This window comes from Mesoplodon bidens (assembly GCF_964165515.1).
Source record: "Mesoplodon bidens genome assembly, chromosome: 1".
Taxonomy (NCBI): Eukaryota; Metazoa; Chordata; class Mammalia; order Artiodactyla; family Ziphiidae; genus Mesoplodon; species Mesoplodon bidens.
In genome coordinates this window covers 69032202-69044210 of record NC_138176.1, presented here as the reverse complement: position 1 = coordinate 69044210, position 12009 = coordinate 69032202, and positions in this window count along the sequence as shown.

The following is a 12009-nucleotide window of genomic DNA, read 5'->3' as shown; positions in this document are numbered from 1 at the left end:
TTGTTCATCATTGTTTGTTTGCTCCTTAGTTCTTCTAGGCCCTTGTTAGACGTTTCTTGTGTTTCCTCCATTCTATTTCCAAGATTTTGGATCATCTTTACTATCATTACTCTCAATTATTTTTTAGGTAGACTACCTACTTCCTCTTCATTTGTTTGGTCTGGTGGGTTTTTACCTTGCTCCTTTATCTCCTGTGTATTTCTCTGTCTTCTCATTTTGCTTAACTTACTGTGTTTGGGGTTTCCTTTTTGCAGGCTGCAGGTTCATAGTTCCTGTCGTTTTTGGTGTCTACCCCCAGTGGCTAAGGTTGGTTCAGTGGGTTGTGTAGGCTTTCTGGTGGAGGGGACTGGTGCCTGTGCTCTGGTGGATGTGGCTGGATCTTGTCTTTCTGTTGGGCAGGACTGCATCCAGTGGTGTGTTTTGGGGTGTCTGTGAACTTATTATGATTTTTTGCAGCCTTTCTGCTAATGGGTGAGCTTGTGCTCCTGTCTTGCTACTTGTTTGGCCTGGGGTATCCAGCACTGGAGCTTGCTGGTCATTGAGTTGAGCTGGGTCTTAGCATTGAAATGGAGATCTCTGGGAGAGCTCTCACCAATTGATATTACATGGAGCTAGGAGGTCTCTGGTGGTCCAATGTCCTGAGCTCGGCTCTCCCACCTCAGAGGCTCAGGCCTGAAACCCGGCCGGAGCACCAAGCCCCTGTCAGTCACAAGGTTTTCCCTCTTGGCGCTGGACTCTGTGTGGACCACTGCCCTGTCCTCATCACAGAGGGATGCTTTCCTGTAGGTAGATGCAGAAGGAATGTCTAGATCAGTTTTATTTTCAAGTTACATACTCATTTATTCATTCAACAAATATTTAATGGGCATCTATTTTCTGCTTAATTCTTGTCCCTCTACAAAGTTGAAAAAATGTTACAGTGAACACCTGATATACATGACCTTGATTTTCCATTAGCATGTTATGATCCTTGCTTTACCACATATATATTCATTTATCTATCCCTCTATACATCTGTTGATCCACCTAGTTTTGATGCATTTTAGAGTAAATGGCAGACTCAGTACATGTAAGTCTAAATTCTTCAGCATGCTTATTATTAACTAGAGATCAATTATTTGCTTACAATTTTTTTTGGTGGGAAATTGATCTACAATGAAATATAGATATATTAAGTATATATTTCCTGAGTTTTGAAAAACATACACCTGGAACATCATTATCACCCCAGAAATTTCCTTCTTGTGCTTTCTGAGACAATCCTTACCTCACACCCAGGGGCAACCACTGCTTCTGTTCCACTCTAGGATCCTTTTTTTCTTTCTAGAATTTCATACCAATGGAATCAACTAGTATGGAGATGACTTTAACCAGCATAGTGTTTTTAGATTTATCCATGTATCAGAAGTTTGTTCCTTTTTAATGTTGAGTGGTATTCAATTGTGTGAATAGCCAGTTGTTTCTCCATTTACATGTTTATAGATAGTTGGGTTATTTTCACTTTTTGGCTCTTATGAATAAAACTATTGTGAAAATTCTTGCATGTTTTCTTTTCTCTTGATCTCTGTGATGGTTAATTCTATGTGTTAACTTGACTGGGCCTTGGGGTGCCCAGAGGTTTGGTCAAACATTATTGTGGGTGTGTCTGTGGGGGTGTTTTTGGATGAAATTACCACTGGGCAGAGTGAAGCAGATTGCTCTTCTCAGCGTGGGTGGCCCTTGTCCAATCAGTTGAAGACTTGACCAACAAAAAGTCTGAGTAAGAGGGACTCCTGCCAGACTTCTGCGTTGAGGCTTCTTTGTTGCCTTCAGACTGGGGATGAAGCATTGGTTCTTCTTGAGTCTCCTGCCTATCTCTAGCTTGCCAACTGCAGATCTTGGGACTTTTCAGGCTCCATAATCGCATGAACAAATTCCTTATAACAAATGACTTTTCATATATATATATGAAAAGTCATATATATATGTATATATATTCATATATATACATATATATGTATATATGTATGTGTGTATGTGTATATATGTACATATATATATATATATATATATATATATATATCTCCTATTTCTCATCTCATGTTGGAGGACAGGATCACAAGAGACCATGTCAAATCAGGCAAGAATATTTGATGCTTCTGCTTGGATGTGGCATATCTATATCTATCTTCCTTCTTTCCTCCCTCCCTCCCTTCCTTCCCTCTGTCCTCTTTCTTTCTCTTTCTTTCCTCCTTTCTTCTTTCTTCCTTCCTCCCTTCCTCCCTCCCTCCCTCTCTCCCTTCCTTCTCTTTCCTTCCTTCCTTCCTTCCTTCCTCCCTTCCTTCTTTCCTTCTCCTGTTGGCTCTGTTTCTCTGGGGAATCCTGACTAATATAGTCTCTGACTTGTTGTTAACTGGACCTGAGGCTTTGGAAACTGAGCAGTTTCAGAGACTGATTCTGGAAATCTGAAGGGTAAGGTAGGTGGCCAGCAATCCAGCAGTTGGCAATAAGGTTTCCCATTAAGTGGTCTGAGAATCTAGGCAGCAGAATCTATTTTTGAGTGTCCAGTGGGGGCCATGAACTTTGTTCTCATGAGGCAAAAACTCTGGCACTGGGCTGGGAAAAGGGGCCCATGAGGAAGGGGTGTCTAACCAGCACAATCCAAGAAGGGCAGTATAGTTGTAACTGCACAGCCAGGATTCAGGGTTAAACCCCAGGCTGGTTTCCAGATTAATTTAACAGATTAATTTAATTAATAGATTAATTTATTCATTCATTGACTGACTCATTACAAGAGGCAGTATGGAAGGATTTATGCCTGCCATAAAAACTTAGGCTCTGGAGTTGGGTTGCTAGTTCAGAATCCCTGCTCTCCCACTTACTAGCTATATGACTTTGGGGATAAGTTGTGCCTCAGTTTCCCAATCTGTTGAATGGGGATAATTATATCCAACTGCAATGCTATAAGGATTATTTGAGATACTTTATATAAAGCACTTAGAACAATCCATGCCACATTGTTAGTACTGAATTAACTTTATATAATGTAATAGTCAGGCTCTATTGTGATAATCTGCTTAACAAACAACCCCAAACATCTCAGTGCTAACAAAAATATTTACCTCTCACATTCAAAGATAAGCTTTGGCTCTACAAGTCTCTAATGGGTTTGGCTAAATTCAGATGGGCCTAGGTCTAGGCTGTGAGTTGGGTTCATGCCTGCTTCATATGGCTCCCATTAGGGGGTCCAGGAAAGGAGCTGCAGCTATCTGAGGCATGCCTCACTTAATGCCTCTGCTGGATGTGGCATCCACTAAGTTTACTCACATCCCATTGGCCAAAGCAAGTCACACAGCCAGGTTCACTATCAGTGGGGTGGGGAAGTACATCACTCTCATGAAGGGAGGGGAAAGCAAATGTTTTCTGAACAATAAACATATAGTAACACAATCTCCCACAGTATTATCAAATGTTTCTTGAGTGTTTAATAGTCCCCAGGAAATGTTCCAAGCATAGGGATTCAGAGATGAATCAGACAGTGACTCAGCCCTCAAGAGTGCTCTCACCACCGTGTGGTAACTATAGTAACTGGAGTGGCACAGGAGACCACAAGGAGGCCCCCAGGAAAATGTAACCCCTCCTGGGGTCCAGCAAGAATGATTTTAATTCTCACAGGTCCATAAATCAGGTATCACATCTCCATTTTACATATAAGGAAATGGAGACTCAGAGAAGATAAGTCACTTTCTTTTGGTCCCACAGCTAGAAAATGGCTGAGCCTGGAACCAAACCCTGGCATGACTGTCCCAAGGCTCTGCTCTTTGCATGACAGCACTGGACTCAAGTGTGAAGTCAGGGTCATCAGGACCAAGATGAGGACTGATGGAGACGCCCAATCCTGGCAGGAGTCTGGTCCCAGGTCTGCATGAATGCGAGCTCTAGCAGAGACATCTGTAAGCCTAGACCTTCACAGCTGGACTAATCACTTCAACCATCTGAAAGGCAGACTCAACAACTGACGGGGCGGGGGGTTGTCCCAGCAGGCCCTGAAAGGTGAGGTACAAGTGTGGCCCATGGAGGTGTGCCACACTCCTAAAGAACAGCTTGAGTTTTCTAATTCAGCAGACATAAATATGGGGACCATGTGTCAGAATGGATGTCAAAGGTGTGGGATAATGGTAGGAGGACCATAATGTTGGATCAGGCTGAACTTACTGATATGGACTCAGCAGAGATCTGCAATTAATGTTGTAGCTCAGGGAGTTAGAAAGAGCTCCAATGGTTAGTTTGGTTCGTTGGCTGAAATATGGATACAAAAAGGTGGCCCACAGTGGGCAAATTAGAAATGCTGGACCTTCCTTTGTTTAATGTAGGGATTCAAGGTCTTAGGGAGATTGGCATGTTAGAGTGGATTTGTCATTTAAGACCTCTTCACCCATACTGGGAGGGTCCAGAAAGCATACATTTGACCAATACTTTGAAAAATATAGTATTCTTGAAGAGCTCAATGATTATTCTCTATAGACAAGACCTTACAATGGGAACTGCAGTCAATGAATTGGAAACCTAAATGCAATGGGAGTAATTGGATCCCAGGGTGACCATGGCCAAGTGCTGGCACTTAGTTGCCAAAGTCAAGGTGGGCTGGGTTACCATAATTGGCAGTAGAATCAAAGCAGCAATCAGAATAGTTTGACTAGCATAGACCTTATGGCATTGGCTAGTTGATCATGGTGTTCCTGGAAGTGAAATAGATAGAAAGCCTAGTAAATTCTTACTTGATCTGTGTTAGCAGAAAAGTTCTAGACCAAGTGAACAAAAGTCTAAAAACAGAGACACAGCCTCTCATTCTATTCTCAGAATTCCTTGAATGAAGGAGAGGCCGGTTCCCCTTGAAGAAAGATCCTGGTATAATACCAAAAACTTATCCTGTTAATCTTTCTCCCAGCCTATCCTTAAGTGACCTACAAGTTTACCAAGGTAACTGTAAATTAGGAAAGAGGATAATCAGCCTTTGGGGACTACTGGATGGGCTCTGCCCTGATATTAAGTCGAGGAGACCCAAAACATCACTGTGGTCCACCAATCAGGGTAGGAGCTTATGGAGGACAGGTGATCAGTGGAACTTTAGCTCAGGTCCATCTCACAGTTGGGTCCAGTGGGTCTCCTAACCCACCCTGTGATTATCTTCCTAGTTCTCAGCACAAAATTGGGATAGATATACATCAGCAAATCCCCACATTGATTTCATAACCTGTGGAATGAAGACTATTATGGTGCAAAGAGGAAGCCATTAGAACTGGCTCTACCTAGGAAAACAGTAAACCAAAAGCAATACCAAATTCCTGGAGGGATTGCAGAGATTAGTGTCCCTAAGAAGGACTTGAAAAATGCAGGGGTGGTGATTCCCACCACATCCTTATTCAACTTCCTTATTTTGTCTGTGCAGAAGACAGATGGATCTTGGAGAATAACAGTGGATTCTTATAAGCTTAATCAGGTGGTGACTCCAATTGCAGCTGCTGTACTAGATGTCGGTTTAATGCTTGAGCAATGAACACATCCACTGGTACCTGGTATGTAGCTATTAATCTGGAAAATGCTTTTTTGTTGACACCTGTTAATTAGGACCATCAGAAGCAGTTTGTTTCAGCTGGCAAGGCCATCAATACAACTTCATTATCCTTCCTCAGGGGTTTATCATTTCTCCAGCCCTTTGTCACAATTTAGTTCACGGGGACCTTGGTTGTCTTTTCCTTCCACAAGATATCACACCGGTCCATTACATGGATGACATTGTGCTTATTGGACCCAGTGAGCAAGAAGTAGCAAGGACTCTAGACTTATTGGTAAGATATTTGCATGTCTTACCAGGGAGTGGGAAATAAATCTGACAAAAATTCAGGTGCCTTCTGCCTCAGTAAAACTTCTAGGAGTCCAATGGTGTGGGGCATGTCAAATGTTGCTTCTAAAGTGAAGGATAAGTTGTTACATCTGGTTCCTCCTACAACCAAAAAAGAGGCACAATGCCTAGTGTGCCTCTTTGGATTTTGGAGACAACATATTCCACATTTGGGTGTATTACTCTCGCCCACCTACTGAAAAGCTGCTAGTTTTGAATGGGGCCCAAGATAAGACTCTGTACCAGCTCCAGGCTGCTGTGCTCTGCTATTTGGGCCACCAGATCCAATGATACTTGAAGTCTCAATGGCAGAGAAGGATGCTATTTGGAGTCTTTGGCAGCCCCTATAGGTGGATCCCAGCATAGGACCTTAGGAATTTGGTATAGAGTCTTGCCATCCTTTGTGGATAACTTCTCTCCTTTTGTGAAACAGCTCTTGGTTCTGCTACTGGCCTTAGTAGAAACTGAACACTAGACCGTGGGCTACCAAGTTACAACTTGACCTGAGTTGCCAATCATGAACTGGGTGTTATCTGACCCACTAAGCCATAAGTTCTATTATCCAATGGAAATGGTGTATATGTGATCAGGCCTGAGCAGGCCCTGAAGACACAAGTTACATGAAGAAGTAGCCCAGATGCCCACGGTCCCCACTCTGACTGCGCCGCTGCCTCCTCTCTCCCAGTCTGCACCAGTGGCCCCATGAGAAGTTCCCTACAGTCAGTTGACAGAGGAAGAGAAGAGTCTTCTCTTCCTGGTTTACAGATGGTTCTGCGTGATATGCAGGCAACATCCCAAAGTGGACAGCTGCAGCATGACAACCCCTCTCTGGGACATCGCTGAAGGACAGTGGTGAAGTGAGACCCTTCTGCTGGGTAGAATTTGGGCAGTGCACTTGGTTGTTCACTTTACTTGGAAAGAGAAATGGCCAGTCATGTTATTATGTAGCAATTCATGGGCTGTCGTCAATGGTCTGGCTGCGTGGCCAGGGATTGGGAAGGAACGTGATTGGAAGATCAGTGACAAGGAAATTTGGGGAAGAGGTATGTGGATAGGCTTCTCTGAATGGGCAAAAAGTGTGAAGATATTTGTATTCCATGTGAATGATCATCAAAGGGTGACCTCATCAGAGGAAAATTTTAATAATCAAATGGATAGAATGACCCATTTGGTGGATTCCGGTCAGTCTCTTTCCCCAGCCACCCTTGTCATCTCCCAATGGGCTCATCAACAAAGAGGCCATGGTGGCAGGAGTCGAGGTACACACAGGTTCAGCCACATGGACTTCCACTAACCAAAGCTGACCTGGCTATGGCCAAGGCTGAGTGCCCCACCAGCCAGCAGCAAAGACTAACACTGAGTCCCCAATATGGCACCATTCCCCTAGGTGATCAGCCAGCTACCTGGGGTAGGTTGATTACATTGTACCACTTTCATCATGGAAGGGGCAGTGTTTTGTCCTTACTGGAATAGAAAATTACTCTGGACACAGATTTGTTTACTCTGCACACAGTGTTTCTGATACACCCATGGAATTATGGAATCTTTTATCCACAATGATGATACCCATATAGAATTATTTCTGATCAAGGAACTCACTTCACAGCAAAAGAAGTACAGCAATGGGCTCATGCTCATGGAATTCACTGGTCTTACCATGTTCTTACCATCCTGAAGCAGCTGGCTCCATAGAATGCTGGAATGGCCTTTTGAAGACTTGTCAAGAGTGCCAGCTAGGTGGCAATACCTTGCAGAGCTGGGGCAAAGTTCCCTATAAGGCTGAGTATGCTCTGAATCAGTGTCCAATATGGTGCTGTTTCTCCCATAGCACAAATTCACGGGTCCAGGAATCAAGGGGTGGAAATGGGAGTGGTATCACTCACTATTACCCCTAGTGATCCCCTAGCAAATTGTTTGTTTCCTGTTCCTGCAGCCTTATGCTCTGCTGGCTTAGGAGTCTGAGTTCCAGGAGGAGGAATCCTTCCACCAGGATGTACAATAATGATTCCACTGAGACTGTCACCCAGCCACTTTGGGCTCCTCGTGCCCCTGAATCAACAAGCAAACAGTAAAAGGGACATACTGAGCTGTCTAGGGTGGTTGATTCAGACCACCAAGGGGAAATTGGATGACTGTTCCACAGTGGAGGTAAGGGAGAGTGTCTGGAAACAGGAGATCCCTTAGGGCATCATTAGTATTACCAAGCCCTGTGATTAAGGGTCATGAAAAACGATAACAACCCAATTGTCACTGGACTAATAATGGCCCAGATCCTTCAGGAAAGAAGGTTTGGGTCACCCTACCAGATAAAGAACCAGGACCAGCTGAGGTGTTTGCTGAAGGCCAAGGGAGTACAAAAAGTGGAAGAAGGTAGTGATAATACCAGCTATGACCATAGGACCAGTTACAGAATGAAGATTGTAATTATCATGAGTATTTCCTCACTTTATGAACAGGTTTATGTTTCTCTCTATAGATCTAACAATAACTTTGTTTTCTTTCTTTTATTTCCTCACCATGTAACATAAGATGTATTGACTTTGTATCATAGTACTTAAGTATTGTTAATTTGACCTCATAGCATTTCAGTTATGAAGAATCAAAAAGAAGAGTAAACATCACCCAAGGACTTTACCTCCTCTTCTGGAGAAGGGGTTAGTGAACTTTTGGTTGAACATAGGATAGTTCTATCATGTTAGGCAGATTTATGACCTTGCCATGGTCTTTGGAGTCTGAGTATGATTTAAAGAGATGCATATAGATGCCAAGTTGACAAGTGGTGGACTTGTGATGTTTAATTTTGTGTGTCAACTTGACCGGATCATGGGGTGCCCAGATATTTGGTTAAACATTATTTCTGGGGTGTGTCTGCAAGGGTAATTTGGATGGAATTAGTATTTGAATTGGTAGACTGAGTAAAGCAGATTGCCCTTCCCAGTGTGGGTGGGAATCCAATCTACTGAGGGCCTGAATAGAGCTAAAAGGTGGAGAAAGGGAGGATTTGCTCCCAGCCTAATGGCTGAGCTAAGACACTGATCTCCAGCCCTTGGGCTGGAACTTACACCATCAGCACTTCTCTTCTCAGGCCTTCAGACCTGGAGTAGAACTCATACCACTTGTTACCCTGGTTCTCAGGCCTTTGGCTTTCTTGGGTCTCTAGCTTTCATGTGGCAGATTGTGGGACTTCTCAACCTCTGTAATTGTGTGAACCAATTCCTCATAATAAATTACATATATACATATATATATATATATATATATTTTTTTTTCCTGTTCTTCCAAAGAACCCTAATACATTGTCTTTCAGGTAAATCTCTTCTAAGATTGGCAAACATAAAGCATGTGTGATACTCTCACTCTATACCTGTGGCAGACATCACTAATCAATCACAGTGTTCCTTTCCTCCAAGCTTAGGTTAAGCTTCAGAAGCATTCTTAACACTGTTTTTTTCAACTGAACAGTGTTAAATTTGCAGTCCCTGCCTCAGCTTCTGGGAAGTTACTTCTTATGTCTGCGTCTCTAGGTCTTCCACATATTGATCCACTTTATGTCCTCTGTGAGCACACTCTGATACTCAGAGGTGAAGATATTTCTGGAGCCCCATGGGACATCCTGGGAGAGACAGGACCTGGAGGGTGGTGGGTTGGTATCAGCCTCTCCTGAGTCTGAGATCCACAAGGTAGAGCTAAAGATTGGAAACAGGCATTTATTAGGAGGTATGAAAACCTTCATCCAGGATCAAAGCCAAGGGTCCTTGGATGCTTCAGGATCCAGGTTGAGGGTGGCTCAAGGCTATTTCTGGCAGAGCTGGGACTGGAAACTCAGTCTGGATTTCTAGTCCATCGAGTCCTCTGTCAGACTAGATTGTTATTCTTTGAGAAAGCATTCAAATGTTATTTCCCCAATTTCATTTTGAAACCATGGGGTAAGTCATGAAGAAAGCAGCCCATGGATCTCTACAGAAGAATGCTGGGTCCACTAAAACATAGGGTGATTCTTTCCAGCTGCCAGAAGAGTTTGGGGGATTCAGCTGTGAATAAACCCCAAATGGCTGCCATGTTAGATTAGCAAAGGTTTATTTTTAAATACTTAGTAGTGTTAAACTTGCAGGGGGCTCTTCCATTTCCAAAAATGGTGAGATCATCCATTCAGACAATCCTCTTTTTGACACAATTCTCCAGTGTGGAGGAGGAGTCCGGTTCAGGCCTTCCATTTGTTTTATCATCAGTTACAGCTGAGTCAATTTTCTTCTCTGGTGGGTAGGCCTTGTTCCTTTTGGCAAATGCCTGGCTGATTTCTGCATGGGTTTTGTTTTTGGTCTCAGGCAGGAAAAAATACAAATAGAGAGCACCTGCGAGGAGATTGCGGCAAAGACCAGGAAACAGTAGGTGTCCAGACTTTTCTGTGGGAAGGCAGAGACAAAAAACATCAGAAAGACAATTGCTAAATTGGCTGTGAAACCATCTCTGGGCTGATTTTTTTTTAATAGTTTCCCATTCATGTATCAATGTTCCTGGATAAAACACTGCAGGTGTGAGGCTGGCTCTATGGGCAAATGTGCCTTATAAATGTCTACATGAGATGTTCTCACATGAGACACAAATGAATCAGCTTCAAACCCTGGTAAAGATGAGGAAATGGCAGTTTTTATTTATTTTGAAAACAAGGCATATAAAAGTTACTCATCATGAAAGCAAAATGTGATACTTGCTGAATGTTATCCTAAGTTCATATTTACCATTAACCACATTCTTCCTGCCTCCAATATACACAGGAGAAAAGTTCAATGTCAAAAGGGAAGTGAAATTCCCCAGTTCATAAAAAATTTCCAGAGCATAGGCTAGGCCAAGATAACACCATTTTTTCTAATATGCAAAAGATTTAACTCACTGCTGCTCTGAGACATACGGCTTCTTACAAATAAGAGAGACTAGAAAAAGAGAGAAATGTTGAATGCAATCACTTTACTTTATGTATCCTGATTATAGCACTGGAATGACCCTGCCCACTGTACTAGACCTTGAGCTTCTCCGTGACTCAGTCACCTCTGTAGCTCCTGTTCCTATCCAGTGCCTGGCTCATAGTAGTTGATCAATAAATGTTTGTTAAATAAAAGGCTTTATAGGTTCCAGCTGTCAGGGCTGTGCCTTTTTCATTTAACAAACGTCTACTGATTCAAAGATAAGGTGACACTGTCTTTGAATGATACTTCACAGCAAGCGATATCTTGATTTTAGTCAATTACATGCTATTCTTTGATTTGACAAACATTTAATTTTGGAATAAGACATAGTGTTGAAGAACTTGATCTCTGGATCACATCCTAGATGCACCATGTACTGAATCTGAGGCTCTTTGTGCCTCAGTTTCCACCGTTGTAAAGTGAGGATAATAATGGTAGTTATAGGTTGTTGTGCGAATTAAATGAGGCATTGCCCTGTAGAGGTCATAGAGCAGTCCTGGATGGAGTAAAGAGTTCACACCTGGGAGCACTTGGCTGGGAGGGCATGTGCCTTCCCACTTGTCCACAGAGATTCCATGAGTGGAACAGAGAAGGGAGGGGGTGGGCTCTATAGTCAGTTGGATAGAATTCAAATCCTGGCTCCATCACTTACATGATGTGTCAACACTTAAGATGTGCCATTTAGGATAGAACTTCAATGCACTGATTGAAGTTTCCTCATTTCTAACATGCTGATCTATACCACATATTGGTTTAAAGATGAAATGAGATATATTCAATGTGGCTTTCAACATCTCCACTTGTATGCTGAATGTGCATCTTGACTTACCAAGTCCCAATGGAGCCTTTAAACCTGCTCCTGCTCTGGTCTTCCCGGCCTCTGTTGATGGCCCCTCCATCCTGTCATTTGCTTAAGCCAACCAAACACTTATCTTTATCTCTCACACCCACATCTGATATATCAGGAAATCATGTCAGCTCTACCTTGACATATATTCTGAATCCGAGCACTTGTTACCACTTCTACTGTTACCATTTTGGTGCAAGCTATCATCATCTCTGCGTTGGATTGTTAGTATAGCTTCCCAACAGATTTCCCTGCTTCTCCTGTGTCCCGGCTTAAGATTATTCTCAAGAGAGAAGCCACAGTGATTCTGTTGAGCA